General features: G+C 36.5%; 1 pseudogene; it reads right to left on the minus strand.

The window, feature by feature from the left end:
• Positions 1–3398: 3398 nt before the first annotated feature.
• LOC127547000 (dTDP-D-glucose 4,6-dehydratase-like) overlaps positions 3399–17819 on the minus strand; it is a 32108-nt pseudogene continuing 17687 nt past the window's right edge.

The following is a 17819-nucleotide window of genomic DNA, read 5'->3' on the forward strand; positions in this document are numbered from 1 at the left end:
CTACCAGATGGCAGGCTGGGATGACCTCCATTGCCTTTGCCAGGTGCATTTGAGGCAACAGAAGAAGGGGAAGCAGATGGGAATATGAAGGACCCTGACAAGTAGAATATCCAGAGGAGGAAAAGCAAGAAAATGAAGGACTTTGAGATTGTTTTATGAACTTAGAATGTTTAGACTGAAGGAGGGCAAAGGTAGTGTAATGCCAGAGAAACTGAGGCAGGAGAGAGATTAGAGAATTTTTAATATTTTATTAATGGGAGAGTAAGATTGACTGGACAGGACTCTCGTCTCAAATTATCCAGTCAGACAGAGATAAAGATATACTGGGACCAAGGAATTCATGTTGGTCCCAGGTCTGGAGGAGACTATCATCTCAAAGAATCCAGCGTCCAGCATCCACAGCCAGCCGCCATTCTCCAGCAATGAATGGAGAATCTCTAACCTTTATATACCTTTTGTGAGACAAAGAAGAGGGAAAGAGTAGGAAAGAGCGGGAAGCCCAGTTGGAAAAGCCTATGAATCAAAAAGGAACCCAGAGACAGGATGTCTGAATACCCAGAGATAAAGATGTTAGTGAACTATCTTGGAATATTTTAGAGGGATGTTGTAAATTCTCAAGGACAGAAGATAATCAGGAGGTCTACTCTCTTGTTTATCTTGCTTGGGCTAACAATTTATAACCTTAGACTAATTGGTCCTCAGCCTTCATGGACCAGAAGAAGATTTACAGCTTAGGGGAGTAATTAGGGAGACTGGGACAAGGGAAACTTGTACAAGGAAACTGAGTCAGGACAGTTAAAGAGAACTGTGGCATAACAGTAGGGGGTACTTGATATTGTCTTTATGAAACTGATGAAGTACATATGGAAGAAGAGATTTTTCTGCTTGGTTCCAAGATAGAACCAGGAACAGCCAATGGAAATTACAAAAGGACAAACATAGGCATGGATAAGACTTCCTAAAATTCAAGCTATCCATCAGTGGAATGGGCTGCCTCTGGAAAAGCGGTTCCCTTTGAAGAAGTTCTTTAATTAAAGACCGGCTGTTGACATTTTAGGAATATTTCAAAAGGGATTTTAATTCATATTAGGGTTGAATTAGATAAACCAAAGTGTTCTTTCAATTCTGAGATTCTGTGATTCAATGAAAAATTTTGTTAATTGACACATGTGAACTATAAAAACAATCACTAGTTTTCAAGGAATTGGAATAAAATGAAATATATTTCACATTCAAAGAATGTTGCCTAGACTTTAATCCTTCTGTGATGATTTTGATGCTTGCATTGCTTCAGGGTCTTTAATGGGAATGCCAATTATAATTTTACTATAGATTTATGGAAAAGCTTTGCCAGATGAGCTTGTTGTCTGAACGTCTGCCAGATTAGCCAACGTTTATACATAAATGCATGTACACATGTTCTTCCTTTCTCTCCCTTGAACTGAATGGAGAAGGAAGGTAGGAGGATAATAATTTCTTGTTAACCCCTTATCTGTTCAAAATCAGTAATATTGACAATCTCTGGAATGCTGGAGAAGAGAACAGATGGAGGAACATGAGATCTAAAATTAGGCACTTGAAAGTCTTCTGGCTCAGAGATTTAGAGCTGGAAGGAACATTAGAGATCTGGCATGTGGAAGAGAGGGATTAGACATGTTCTATTCAGTCCCATTGGAGAATACTGGGAGCTCTGGGTGGGCAAATTTAGTTTTGATAGCTGGGAGAAACATCTTTCTAATTTTTAGAACTATCTCTAAGTGGAATGGCCTACCTGAAGAGATAATAGGTTCTTTTCTTTTGCAGGTAGGCAGGCAACAAGCACTATATGTCAGGCACTGTGTTAAGCACTAGAGATACAAACATAAAAGAAAGCTAATCCTTGCCCTCAGGGACACTCAGTGGGGCAAGATAATGCATAAAAATGAGCTGAAAAGGAGAAGGAAGGAGGAGATATTTGTATAGTACCCATCATGTGTCAGATGCTGTGCTAAGTGTCTTTTTTTAAAATCTCATTTGATCCTCACAACAGCCCTCCAGGGTAGACACTTATTATTATTCTCACTTTACAGTTGAGGAAACTGAGGCAAACAGCATTTAAGTGACTTGACACTGAAATCTTGGTATTCAGTAATGCAATAACAGCTACGCTACTCATTTGCCTTTGTGTCTACACTAGCTGCTACTCACAGAATTTGACAAAATATTTTATGATTTCAGTTTCAATGTTATACATAGATCACTGATTATATTAAAATGATTTTGATGAAGTGGTTTTGTAGTTATACTCAACTGTATCTAAGAGGCATACTCCAATTTATTTGGGGGGGGCGGTTATCATTAGGTGTGATATCCTAAGGGAGGTCCTGCACAGTCCTGGATTCCCTTCCATTTCTTACTGAGAGGACTAAACAATTCTGGCTTAACTTCAGAGGACATTGAATTGGATCTAAACCTCTGAATTTGATCTTGCAAAGCTTCCTACTGAGCTGATCCAAACCTTTGGTTATGGCTGGAAAATTGACCTGGATCTTATACATAGGAACCAAAAGCTTATGCATTCTGGCAAGGCGTGTGTTAGGCCATGACATTCATTCATCAGTCATTTCTTTATTAAGTACTTACTGTGTTCACAGAGAGCATTGTGCTTGGTTTTTAGGGTGGACAAATTTCAGATAAAATTTGCTGAATGTTTGCCAGTGTGGTAGTTTCCAGGACACTCCAATGTCATCAAAAGGTGGTTGTGATATGTAGTACCAGTTAGTGGTTAGGTTACTTTGAATGCATATTTAAGTTAAGATTTTGAAAATTTGCCAATAATCTGGCTTCAGGAGGGGAGGGAATATAGAATAATTATACCCTATATAGAATAATTATATCCTCGGTGTCTAGGCTATTTTGAACTTTGGGGAAGTTTTGTATTTTTGACAATTCTGTAATTTTTCAGTGTGCAGTGACTTTGTCTTGCATTCAGGATATTTGTTTTTAGTGTAAATGAGAATGAAAAAATATTATCTCGACTTTTGATGACCTTAGTATCAAAGGACTCACCCTGTTTTCTATTCTTATTTAGTTGCCACCGAGCATGGATTTCTCAAATAAACATCTAAGTACTGTGTCTGACAATTCTTTTCTTCCTTCCCTTCTTTTGTCACAAAAAGGTAGGACTCTGCTTTAGATTCATGGTTGTTTCTGAGGTTTTGTTTGTTTAAACAAAAGCCAAAAAAAATGCCCTGGATCATTTCATTTGATCTTTAGATAGGATCTGGTTTTCTTCCTTCTGAATCAGTAGCTAATGAAGCTCATAGAAAACTAAGTGAGAAATTTGTCCACAAAGGGAAAAAAAAAGATTGTGTCTGGTAACGTGATTTCATATCATCTGTCTGTGAGATAGAACAATATTATTCTCTTTTCTCCAATAAATGTTTCTTGTTGTAAAAATGATCATTCCCAGATTCACAGTTGTGAAAATTCTCTTTGTATAATTCAGTTTGTCATTCAATTGTTTTCTTTATTTTTTTTTCCTAGGGAACTTTAGGTTTCCATCCTAAACCATGCATTTTTTTTCTGATTTCATAGGTTATCTCATATCATTGGATGGTTTATCTATTTCAGACCCTGAATTGATCTCTTTGATAAGTTGTATTAATTATTTGACAAGTTGTGGAACTGACATCTTAAAACTTATTTTTTTTATTATAAATTTTACCTTCTTTAGATTTCCCTTTCTTTAGGACAGTGAGAACACATCAACAGCATAAAGGGAATTTCTTATTCGAAGTCCTGAACCAAGAATATGATTGTGTTGCAATAAAAATAGAAATTTTGTAAGGATTTTTTTCTGGATATTGAGGTAATCCATAATAATTATTGCCCCTTGTGATAATAACTAGAAACATATACTGTTCCCAATAAGACTGGAGCAAACATTCTATAGTTGCTTTAGATGATACAAAAAGGTTTGTAAGTTATTTGGTGAAAACTCATCAAATTCCTCAACAAGCCCCCCTCCATAGACTTCACTAGTGATTATATAAAGGCAGCACCCAACAAAACATGTGTGCCAGAAATGTTGACATAAACTCTGGTCCATGGACAAATGAAAGATCTATGTGTGTTTGTACCACAAGATATAATACTGTATCTACTGTATTGATTTTAGAGAGGGAAAGGGAGTTTTATGAAGTGAGATTTACAGATATCACCCTTTATAAACTTTCAGTTTCATTTATTAGAAATGGTTTCAAGGTTCTTCAGACTTCACCATTAAGATTTATGATTATATAGTCTGGATAACTTTCTATTAGAGAGATTATTACATGTGGTATACTACAGGAAGCCAGTACTGTCTGTGATCAGATTCACTCGGTGTCCTGAGAGTCCTCCCCGCCCCCTGCCAGTGGCCACCATCATCTCTGACTCTAGGGCTGTTTTCTAATTGCCAGTATAGATTTATGGAACTTAGTCTTCAAGACTAAGCTTCAGAAGCTTCTCAATATAGATTTAGCATTTTGATTACTATATGTAGATATTTATTGATGAAATGTAGCCTTTAGTGTTTTAATTGAATTGGGAGATGTTGTCCAAGAATAATGGACAGAGCACTAGCTTTAGAATCTGAGGATAGGAACTGAATTCTTGTTCTGTACCTTGGACAGGTCTAGGATTGATTTTTTTTTTGTAAAAGGATGGGAGGGATAGAAGGGGAGAGAAAGGAAGGTGATTTTAAGTAGTCTTGATAGTCCTTTATAGCTTCTACATGAAGGAGAGCGTAGTGGCTGGTATAAGATGATGCTAGAAATGCTTTGCTATTCCTGCTGCCTGCAAAATATGAAAGTGCTTTAGAAATTCACTCCTCTTCATCATTCTCTGTGAGGTATGAGAATAGTATGTACTTCATTGTTCCATCTTGTTTAAAACATACGTACACACACATAAGCTCCCCCCACATACATGTGATTGCTTAAATAGCCTTAATCACTAGGAATGGAAGGTGGATGAGTCACGGGATTGAGCAGCCTTAAACAAATGCTGACCTCTTTTCCTTTATCTCCTGCATCTCCATTTCATTTTAATAGTTTAAAATGTGAAGTCCTAGTTACTCAGAGAATTGCAGGGGCAAGGCAGGGGGGCTGGTTTTGAGCACTCTTATAAATCAATGTCTGGGTAACAAACTACTTTTTAAAAAAATGTCTTTGTTATCCCTGAAACACTCAGGGGCTCAAGTTACAGCAGGGCTTCTGTTATTAAGCCTCGTTTCTCAGAACATTTTTCAGCTCTTGCCTGAATGGGCTGCCAAACTCAGCCAAGCTGTTCCTTACCACCAGAGCCCATTTTGTTCTTGCTGCTGTTGTTATTGTTTTTAATATTAATTTTCTCTCAGTAAGAGGTATTGTAGCTTAATGGATAGCCATACTGTCTATCATGAAAACTCATCAAAAAAAAAAAAAAAGAATATCAGTTAAGATATGATGGAGAAGAGGGAAATGGAAGAGATTTGTGGAGAGAAGAATAGATTGGGAAAGACTTTGTGAGGAATGAAATGGAATCAGTTAAGGAGGAATAAAAAAAAATCTTGCTTCAGTGAAGGTTTAGTTGAAATTAGAAAATAAGGATTATGTTATAATATAAAATTTATACAAGAAAATATAATTTATAAGGATTTATAATAATAAATTTATAATATATAAGAATAAAAAAATTATAATTCAATAGGCTTAGGTGACCTCCAATTCTCTTCAGCAACATGAGTTCAGGAGCAGAGGAGATAGTTTAGAAGCATAATCCTGGGCTGAGATTTGGTAGGTAAAGGACAACAGGACAAGGGGACAAGAGATTCAAGAGTAGAAGGTAGTAAAGAGTTGAGATGGCTATTTTGAAGTCAGGATTGGAGAAAATGAATTGAAATGGCAAGGTAAGGGATAATTACCTGAAAAAGTCCTGAGGAAAAGGATGGGAACTTTTGGTGAGAGAGAAGAATGAATTTGTGAGGAATGAAGGCTAAGGAGTAATAGGAAGCTATAGAGTTATTGTCAGAAAGAGGAATATCAGAAGTTTTCATTAGGGTTAGCATGAACATCTTTATGTATGTCTGAGATATAGTTAAAAAAATCAATTATGAGATTTAAGGTAACAAGAATCAGGAGTGAACTTCAGCATGGATGCTATAGTGTATTAGAATAAGGACAGGAGTCAGGGAAGAGGAAAATGATGGTTAAGCTCTAGGTGCTTAACTCCTTGAGGAAAAAGAAAGAGAGAGAATGGTTTGGCAGCTAACTACCATCATTATCTGGACTGGGAGGGGTGGGTGGAGATTTTTGATACTGGGAATTTCAAAGGTGGGAAGATTGTTGATTGATGATTATAAGTCTAGATGGAGCAGTAGGAAGCAATGAATATTCTGATCTCCCCTCTAAGACTAATATATTAGGGGTGTGGGTAAAGGTACAGCCTGGAGAGGGAAGCCAGGAATATGGCATCCTCAGCAAGGGCGTAAGTTTCAGGGAAGGCTAACAAATAGAAGGAGTATGGAGACAAAGATGATCCAGAATGAAAGGAAGCTTGTATCACAATATGAAATAGGAATTCTAGAGGGCACGGTGGGAGGGGTGGAATATAACAGAAGCAGGATAAGGTGGAACAGGTTGGGCGTATAAAAGTAAGAAGTGGGGTTTGAGGATGGAGTTTTCTTCTGTGGGTGTTGACTCGTAATACAGGTAAAGGGAAAGAAACAGGTGCTGGGAGATTGTTAGCTTTAGTGATTGTGGTGGGTGGTAGATGATAAAGTTTCTTTGCTTAGGCGTGGAGCTTTTCTTGATGATCCTTGCCAAACTTAACTCTCATTGGTCTTCCCAAAAGCCTGCTCTCAAAGTCTTTCTGGCCTGACCTTCCAGAAGCAGCACTTCTGCTGGCATTGCCTTTGTGGATTTAGGGACATCTCCAAGTATGTGAATGAGGCCCCTAAGGATTTCTTCACTAAAGACTTCTTTAAATGGCTCTGATGTCAGACTTATTTCTTTGTCCCATCAGTAGGATAATAGAGCTCAGTAGATTTTTTTTTTTAAGGAAAGGAGGGCTACTGAGTTGAAGAAATGAGGGACTTTCCAGGTATGAGGCACAGGCAGGGCAAAGGGAGATTAACTGGTGGTTATGATCAATAGCATGGGGGCCAGTGTGGCTGAACCACTGTGTGTGTGTGAGAGAGAGAGAACAAGAGAGACAGACAGAGAGAGAGAGAGAGAGAGAGAGAGAGAGAGAGAGAGAGAGAGAGAGAGAGAGAGAGAGAGAGAGACAGGGATAGAGAGACAGAGACAGAGATACAGACATATGAGACTAGAAAAAGTAGTAAGTGGTAGGTTATGAAGGGCACAAGTAAGTCTGAGGAGTCTCCTGATGGCAATAGTTAACATTGACAGATTAGCTGGAAATTTCCAAGTTCTCAGAGCACTTCCTCTGTGTTCTCTCATTCGGTCCCAGCAGCTCTGTGATGAAGATAATTTACATGTTAATTTATTCATTTTATTAAAGGGGACTAAGCTCTTGCTCAGTTACACAGCTGGGTTAACTGTCAAAGATGGGATTTGAACCCTTCTTCCTGACTGCAGCTCCACAGCTCTCTACCTTCCCTGGCCAAGTTGTTTCCAGAGCAAAGACTTTAATTCAATGAAACGCCCTGATCCCCTTGCCTCCCATTCTCTTTCTCCTCCTTTTCTTAGGCAACTTTATGAGGTTCTCTCTTATACCTCAATCAATTTGTGTGATTTTGTTCTAATTCTTGACCTTTCTATGCCTAGATTTTCTCCTCTGCAAAATGGAGATGATAATAGTGGCTACCTTGGTTGCTGTGCGCTCAGGTATATCAAAAGATGAATGATCTCATTTGATCTTCACAAAAAACCCTGAAAGGCAGATGCTATTATTATCCTCATTTTACAGGTGAGGAAACTGAGGCAGAGAGACATTATGTGACATGCCACAAGTAGTAAATTTCTGAGACTGGATTTGACTTATTATTGCCTCATATTTACTCACACACATATTACAAGCACTTTGAGAATGGGTTTGTTTCATTTATCCCTAGCACCTACAGAGCTCCTTGCACATAATGTGAAAAGATTGACTATTTATTAAGGATGAAAAATGAAACTCTGTATATAAAGAAGTTTGCAGGTCATTATAGGTAGTCTGTAGGCACTTAACCTGCTTTCCTCCTCTAGTCCATTTTTTATATCAGACTCATACTGTTCCTATCCTATTTCTATTCAAAAGATATATGCTTCTGGGTAACCTTTATGTTCATCTCATTGGATAATAAGTATTCTTGATCTATTATTTTTTCCTGTATAGCCTGATTTTTTGAATTGATTATAGATCTAATTTAGAATTCTGCACAGTAGCAATTTTATTTTTTATTGCCCTTTTTTCTTACTATGACATTTTTATTAATGCTTTAGTTTGAATCCCTCTGTTTCTGGGCTAACTATTGAATGGTAGCTACTTTGGTGAGGGCTTATGAACATCAGCTTTTAGAGTGTGACTAGATAGAGTTCCTTGAATCTGGAGTTGCAGAACTCAGGGGGCACCTACCTTTCAAGGTGAAGGTGATCCTCAGGTTTATCTGCTGTGAACTACGTGAAATCAAGCACAATATACTCTTTGAAGGTGCTGAAATACCTGCCAGAATTTCCCATATATTACTCTTAAAATAATATTAGTATATGCCCAAATGTTTGTTTAAAACAGTATGTAAGAATAATTATAAAATATTGTTATTATTACATGACTGTTGAGACATCACTTTGATTTAGCTGAAAGGCCTGTAGTAAATTTGCTTTTGACTTTTAAAAGCAGCCACTGTAAAAACAGATTTATAACAGTTAAGTGCACACTCTGGGTTGGATAACTTTCCTCTTCAGGGTTGTTTTCAGCTAAATTGTTAGTTACTGATTATGATGACTCCTTTTAATGTCTTTCCATTCCTCTGTGTCATCTCTTACTCTTTTTCAGTCTGGCTTTGCACCTTGTCACTGAACTGAAATGTTTCTCTGTGGTGCTCTTTTTCTTTAAAATAATATAATGGTTCTCTCTGGGAGAAGGTTTCTCAGGGAGGTTTTCTGGAGGCAGCCTTAGTTTCAGTTGAAAGTAATAATCACCCAAAATGCAGCCAGCTTGTAAAAATGCAAACGTTTATTTTCTCCTTCCACAATATCCTGGTTAGTTGAGGCCTATCTCTCTTCTTGGTTCCAAGAGCTCCCTCCGAATGTCTTCAAATCCAAAGGTTTGTCCTTCAGCCTCAGCCAGCCAGATGGAAAATGGAATGAATCTCTTTTGCCTCTGAGAGAGGGCTTCTGGCTCTCAATTTCCCAGAATGCTCTGTGTCTGTCCCAGCATGCTCCTCTCCAGTCTAATTCAGCTAAACTCTCTCCAAGAGCCTCTGTCTGTTTCTTATATATGAGAGAGTGGGATTGTGGGATATCTTCCAGCGTGCTCTCTGGCCCCGAGAGCTTCAAGGGAGGTGTAAATTCGGATATCTCATATTAAACCCTGAAATCTCTCAAACATGTGAACTCCAATGAGTAAAGGTGTGAACACAAGTACTGTATCAATTAGTTCTACTTAGTACATTGTTTCAGTTTCTGGCCCAACACATCTCCTTGTAAGATCAGATCAAGGATACTGAACTATGCTAAATTAGATAATTATTGTCTCTATCAACTCTAATGACTTAACAGTTTGTAAAGATTCCAACATTTCTCCCCTCCAAAATTGCCAAATGATTTCTTAATTGCTGAATCAATGACTCTTCCTCCGTGATCACCCATCTCAATCTTTTTGTTGCATTTGACATGGACCATTCTCCTCTCACATTTTTTATCTTAAGGTCTTCGTGATTGGGCCCTCTTGATTCTTGTACTTGTGTGACCGTTTTTTAATCAGTTTCCTTTCTTGGTCCACCCTGTCGTTCTGGGTATTCCCCTTAAACTCTATTCTGAATCTTCTTGTCATCTTTTGGTATGATCTGTCTCTCTAGCTGATCTCATTGATTCTTAGGACTTCAACATCTTGATTCTGATTTCATGAACATATCCACATTTATAAGTAAATGCATGTGAGGGAATGAATGCATATATATATATACATACATATACATATACATATATATATGTGTATATATATATATATATATGTTTATGTTGTGTCATCTTTACTTCCCTCTGTACCTCTTTCTCTTTCTGTATTCTCTCTTTCTATCTGTCTTTATCTACATATTGAGATAAAGATAGCAATAAAGTTAGAGCTAGACTTAGACATATAGATATAGATCCAGCCCCAAACTGTCTCCTGGACTCCCATCTTGCTGACTGGCTGTCATATTGGCATCTTGAATTCAACATGTCCAAAACACAACTTATTTCTGGTCACTGCTGTATTTCTTTCAAGGGAACCTCCATCTCCTCATTCACCCTGATTGCCAATATTACGGTCACCCTAGACTCTCGACTTTTCTTACCTTCCATATTTAGTCCATTACCAAGTTTTTTTGATTCCCTTGTGTCCATCCCCTTTCCCTCTTTCTGCAAAGCCATTTGTCATTATAGTCCAAGTTATTGGGCTATTGAAGTAGCCTCCTATTTGACTTCTCTGCCTCAAGATTCTTCCCTTTCCAATCCATTTCCTGTTCAGCTGCTTGTGTTATTTCTAAAACACAGATCTAAAATGTGTGACAGTCCCCTGCCCTAGAAACTGAAGTGATTTCTTATTATCTTTAGGATAAAACCCAAATACCTTTATTCGGCATTTTTCTGTCGCTTTATTATGCGTTGCTCTTCATGAACTGATATAATGCAATTTAAGTGGTCTTATGTTGTTCCTCATACACAATCTTTATCTCCTGTCCCCATGGCAGTCTGTCCCCTTATGCCTGAAAGGCACACTCTCTCCTCGTACAGTTGCAGTTTCCTTCAAAGTTCAGCTCAGGTTGTGTCTCCTGCACGAGTCTTTCTGCTGCCCTTACTCCTAGGGCCTTCCTCAGCCAAATCATCTTTGATTAATTTTGTGCATAATTATCTGTGTAAATACTCTGTCCCCAAGAGAATGTAAGCTCCCTGAAGGCAAGGAGTTTTCCATTTATGTTTGTGTATTTCCAGAACCTACTTACCTTGAGCTATCCAATTTTCAGCCCCCAACACAATGGTCATTCTTTCTTACTGCTTAATGTAGGCACTAGTATGCACTGGGTGCTTCACAAATTATTGTTTTATTTGTTCATTCTCCAGTCCTTGCATTTAAAGCAAATTGGGGTTTTCTGCCTAACACATTAGTACATTAATCATTTGAGTTGATCCCCACGTACAAACCAGTTTACTCTTACATGTCCTTTCCCCTCATGATTACATGGTTTTGGAGTCATCTTTCTGATTCACATTGATGGATTTTTAAGATTGAAATTTTCACTGGGAACCATTTAGTAACGTCGACAGCCAATGACTTTGAATGACGCCTCATTTATGCTTGTACTAAGGGCTGACTGGAAGATTGAGCTTCATTCTGTCTCAGATTTTTTTTTCTAATTTCACAAGCCTAACATACATTAGTTTTATTGTAAGATGATAATATTTCATCATGTCACCTCTGATTGGGCACATTTCTTTCTAGTCTGATTTCTAGTCTGACTTGAACTATAACACGATGAATTTTTCAGTAAGGCTTCAAAGACTGTGCACAGGGCTCAGATTTGGATGTGTATAAAGCAAGAGTAGTTAATAACTAAGAAAAGGCCCAAAGCCTATGCTGCCATCAATCAGTGGGCAATTCTTTATTCAATTTTAATGATTTATTATTGATCACATGTGGTTTTACATTACCTCATACTGTCCCGTCTAACAATGAATAAAAAAGAAAGGCATGGGGAGGAGTGGAAGGCAGGTCAGCAAAACATTACCTACAGATCTGATGGTATATACGATCCAGGAGTATTTATTAAGGTCCTACAGTGTGCCAGGAACTGAGACATGGGCTAGTGGTGCCAAAATAGAAAGAGTTCTTGCCTTCGAGGAACTTAGGCCATCTAGAAAACAAAACATGCACAAGTAAAAGCAAGGTAATATCAGGAGGGAAGCATTGGCTTGGGGGAAAGAAAGACCGGGGAGGGTTTATAGAAAGTCTTGAAAAACAACAACGATGACAATGACTAATATTTACATAGTGCTTTGCAAAGTGTTTACAAATATTGTCTCATTTGATCTTCACAGCAACTCTGAAGGATAGGTGCTATTTACAAATGGGGAAACAAAGGTTAAATGCCTTCTCTGGGTCACACAGTAAGTTCTGAGGCTGGATTTGAATTCAGATCTCACTGATTGTAGCCTCAGTGTGCAATCCAATCCTCCATGATAAAGATAGAGATATGGATTACTATCTAAAAGATCTATTCCATTGGATGAAATCATATATACATTGAATTATTGCCTTGATTAAGTGTTCTTTTTTGACTGAGTCACTTTCTGAACTGATAATCATAAAGTCATAGATGAAAAGCTTCTTCATCCTCCTCATCAATAACAGGTGCAGCAGCAACACCACCACCACCACATACACAAGGAATCATCAGGCTTTAATGTTTTTCTCTCTATGAACATTTAATGACAATTATCAAATTTGGGGGAGTCTATCCTAGATTTGTTTTTTTTTCCACTAGATTTTTAAGAGCAGTAGAAGGTTTTCTTTGAGATCAGGAGAAGAGATCAGAGGATAGTACATTCCCTTTTCCTGAATGGATTCTTTAATTTTTGTAACAACAATAAAGATGAACCCCTGAGTTTTCAAATGTTATAGTTTACATGTTAATGCTCAGATTTTATTAGCTCAAAAAGTTCAATTGATTGTATTTTTAACAATTATTTTAATTTTTTCTTGATGCCTTTTAAAAATAACACATTCATTTCTGAATATATTAATATTCCTTGAAACTCAGTTTCTAATATTTGAGTTGGAGAAGAATTGAGAAATATATCTTCTTCCCTTCATTGCAGAGATGGGATATTATGGATATGCAACATTTCATTTGTTGACAGGTACAACAGATAGTTTAGTTTTGTTGAACAATTTCTCATTTTTTAAAAATCTTTGTGCATTTCATCTTTTTGTTCTTTCCATTTATTGTGCACAATGATTATGTATATATATATATATATATATATTTTTTTTCATTTTGCCTACTTTCTGTATCAATTCATATAAGTCCAAATTGCTTTCCAGAATGGCTTGACCTATTCTCAACTCAACTGATGATTTATTTGTGTGCTTTTCTTCCCTGAAGGTCACAGATTTTGTAAACAGAGGGTGTGTGTTCAAATTCTGATTCTGTTGAAATTGAGTAAATCAGTTAACTTCACTGGTCCTCAATTTCCACATATGTAAAATAAATAATTTGACTAGATGACTTTTAAGATCCCTTTAAATCTCTAATCTTATGACTCTTCCATCTTTTGTCATCCCTGACAATTTTCTGGTAACTAGTTGCTTTGATTTGTATTTTGTGATTTGGAGCAATCTTTGGAAGTCATGTGTTTTAGAGAATGACACAAGACTTAGCCTTAGATTATTATTTTTCTTTTATTCTCACATTGTAATTACTCACAATGATAGCATTATATTGTGAAGTTTTTTTTAAAAAATGGAAGATTGGCAAAGTCTGTCATGGGATTCAAATGGATTTAGAATCTGGAAAGTATAACAACAATGTCCATTCTTCTGTATTCATTCTCTTTATTAATCCTGACTTCCTTGAGCGACCTTTGGTTTGCTCTTTCCAAAGCTTCTTTGTGATCTGCTTTCGGGAAAGGTCAGTAGGGCAAGGTTGTTAGAATTCTTAAAGCTGTATATTTTCATCCCTATCATCATCTATATACTTTCCTGTTAGTATACATATATTTGGTATTCTTTTAAACTCTCTCCTAATTATATATAGCTTTGCTAAAATACATACTATAAAAACATTTGAATAATGATATTTTTGTATCTTCACTGAAATTCTTTGAAAATTCAGGCAAAAGCTTACTACCACTGCCATTTCATAGACATTTATTATTGGTATCCATATTGAATTAGAATGGAGTGATACACAGGATGGCTGAAATTTAATTATCATTTCCTTGTACTGGCATGCAAAACAAGAAAGTGTTGACTTTGATGTAAAGTGATGAGCTTTTGTTTAAAATACTGTACTTGGAATATGTTTATGACAATGATTCCTGACCTTTGAGGAATTTTTACAGCTCATTTTATTGATTTTGAATGTTCTTTCAACCAGAGGATATCTGTTTCTATTACCCAGTAACACTGCTTGCCTGGCTTAGTGGAAAAAACACTATGAGAGTAAGATGTGAGTACAAAATTAACAATTATTTTAAGATCAATCAAAAAGGATTTTTAAGTGCCTTGTTTGGGTCAAGAGTATGCTAGGAGCTGGAATTTTTTTCTGGTCTTATGAGTTCATTGGTAGAGAGAACTCTTCTGAAAGAAGAATCCTATCAATACAGGTCATCTGTATTTTATATCATCATATTTTATGATCATTTAAAAATGCATAGAATATCAGGTATTTTTTATAACTAGCTAGGGAAAGAATTCTTAACCACAACAAGTGAAAGAGACTGTGGCAAAGATAAAATAGGCAATTTTGATTATATTGAATTGAACATTTTTTTTTTTTTTACAAACAAAATCAATGCAATTCGAATAAAAAGAAAAATTGCTGATTGGGAAAGAATGTATCAAATTATTTCTGATAAGGGGCTGTGATGGTGTATGTGTGTGTTTGGAACTAATAGAAAGTATATATTTCTGCAATGGGGAGTGGTAAAAATGTGAAGAAACATATCTTTTAAAAGACTTAAAATTTTAAATCATATTTCCAACATAGAATTCATCATCACCCCCAACTCTTCCCTTTTTCCCAGCTTTCCCTTTGAGACTGAGGGTACCATCGTTCTTCCACTCATCCAGGTTGAAACTTTGGTGTCATTTTAAAATCCTCACTTGGTACCCAAGACTTTTGCCAAGTCTTTTCATTTCTGCCTGAACAGCATCTTTCCTATATATCCCCTTTTTCACTTTTTAAAGCAACTACTCTGTGCCTATCCTATTGCATTCTTATTGATCTCCTTACCCCAGGATTTTCTTTATTTCCATCCATCATCTACTTTGCTGATACTCTCCCTATTTACTGGTTCCTTCTTACCTTTCTAGTCTTCCCCCATTTTTCTTTGCTCCATAGAATTTACAATCCGTGACACTGGATAACTTATTGTTCCTTCCACATCATACTCCATCTCTTGAATCTGCCTCTTCCTGGACTCATTTCCATCTCTTGACTTCCTTCCGAATGTAGCTTTAATCCCATCTTCTACAAGTAAGTCTCTTTCTACTGTATTGTCTTTCTCAGATTACTTCCCATTTGCATTGTATATATCATGTATCTCCATAGTTGTTTACATATTGTCTTCCTCATTAAAATATGAATTCTTTGAGGCAAAGACTGTGGCTTTTGCTTTTACATAGTACAATGCCTAGCACATAGTAAGTACTTATTAAGTGCTTGTTGACTTTATGACTGACATGAAACATTGCTCCAAGTCACTAATAAAAAGAAAAATGCACACCAGAATAACTCTGAAATTTATTTCCCCTCATGTCCCCAAATTGGTGGAAATGACCAAATATGGGAGTGGTTAAAGACAGGAATATTTGATAGAGCTGTGAATTGGTTTAACAATTCTGAAAGGAATTTGGAATTATGAATCAAAAATAAATGTTTGTCTTCTCAGAGAATCTACTGCTAGGTATATACCCCAAGAAAGTAAAAAATTCAAAGAAAAGCCCCTTTTATATCAAAATAACCACAACATCACTTTTTGGAAGGCTAAGTAACTGGAAACAAAGTAGACAGACATTGAAAAATGGCTAAACAAATTGTGGTACACGAACTTGATAGAATATCATTGTATCCTAAGACATGATGAATATGAGGAATTCCAAGATGCATGAAAAGACACATAAATTGATGCAAAGTAGAATAAGCTGAAAATGAAAACAACATCCACAATGACCACTACAAGGTGAATAGAAGAGAATAGCAAACTGACTCAATACTGTACAAGTATGATCATAAGCTTCAAAGAAGAAAACAGAAACTGTGTCTCATATTCTTTATTGCAAGAAGAGACTGTGGGTGGGAAATTTTGCATATACTGTTAAACTCAAGTTAAAGAGTGTTCTCTTTCCCACCCCCTTCTCTTTTAAATTCTTTATTACTGAACATATTTCTTTGGTTAGGGGACAAATATATGCAAAACCAAAATATTTTTTTAAAAAATATATGCAAATATATACATATTTTTAAAAATAGAAAATATATTTCTTGTCATTCCATTTAGAATACTTCAGATTTGATTTTGGTTTAGGGGAAGAGAGACACTTAGATTTCCATCTGATTATACTAAAATTATATATTGTATACTTAATAATACCTTCTGATTAGCTAAGTGGTCCATTGGATAGAACATTGTTCCTGGAGTCAGAAAGACTTTTCTTTCAGCGTTCAAATGTGGATTCAGATACTTACAATTGTGTGACTTTGGGCAAGTCACTTCACTCTGTTTGCCTCAGCTTCCTCATCTATAAAATTATTATCTCTGCCAGGAAAACTCATGACTGAAAAAAAAAAGTTTCAACAACAACATCTTCTAGTGAATTAGTTATAGGATGTACTTTTCCTTCCTCAGAAATTTTCCCTCTATCTCTAGTTCTCTCCTACTCCCATTTTTTGGTGCTGCTAAAGCTTCCCAATCAATAGACTGAACATTACCCTGATAAAGTGTATTCCTCAAAACCAATTAAAGCCACTTCATAGGATGATAATAAGTCTCCAGCATTTTTCTGATGTCCTTTGTCTAACTCTCTACAAGTCATTTTATTTGACTTAAGTAAAGGAGGCAGTCTTATTGTAGATAATAAAGTGTTTAATTTTTCCATTTTTCATTTCTGATAGATAATTATATAGTGGATCTAACAGTATGTGAAGAGAAATCTCTATTAAGCCTCACTGTGTACGTTTCTGGGGAGTTGTAATCTCAAAAAGACAATGTTGTTTTCTTCCTATTCTGAGAGGAACTAATACTATCATGAGTTCAGAACTCAGCAGAGCTTAGTTGAAGGAGTTCAGACTTGATTTTGGTTTTGGGGGAGAGAATCATAGCATCCAATCTGGGGGTGGGGAGAAAAAAGAGGGAGGGAAGGAGGAAGGGGAAAGAAAAGGGGAGAGAGGAGTGAAGAGAGGAGTGAGGAATAGAAGAGAGAGAAAAAGGAAGAAGAGAGGAGGGAGAAAGAGAAGAGAGAAACAGAGACACAGAGACAGAGAGAAAGATGAGAGACAGAAAGATAAGAAGCAGAGAGATGAGAGACAGAAGGATAAGAAGCAGAGAGATGAGAGGTACACTCATACGGAGATAGAGAGACAGAGAGAAACAGAGACAGAGAGTTCCAGTAGATAATGGGAATCAAGAAGTTCTGCCATTCTGGCTACTGATAGTGGAACTTTGGCAGCTCTCCTAAAGTGCTGGAACAGTGTTACCTTTCCTGGATTGTTACCTCTCCTGGATTGAGTCCTAGTAATTGTGATCTTGAACAAGCTATATAAACTTTCTAAGCCCAGTTTCCTCATCATAATCATTAACAGTTACTGCAAAAAATCCAATGAGATAATGTACATAAGAAGCATTTTAATCCATAAAGTTTATAGAAAAGATAACTATTCTTCCATT

Source organism: Antechinus flavipes, chromosome 2 (genome assembly GCF_016432865.1).
Source record: "Antechinus flavipes isolate AdamAnt ecotype Samford, QLD, Australia chromosome 2, AdamAnt_v2, whole genome shotgun sequence".
NCBI lineage: Eukaryota > Metazoa > Chordata > Mammalia > Dasyuromorphia > Dasyuridae > Antechinus > Antechinus flavipes.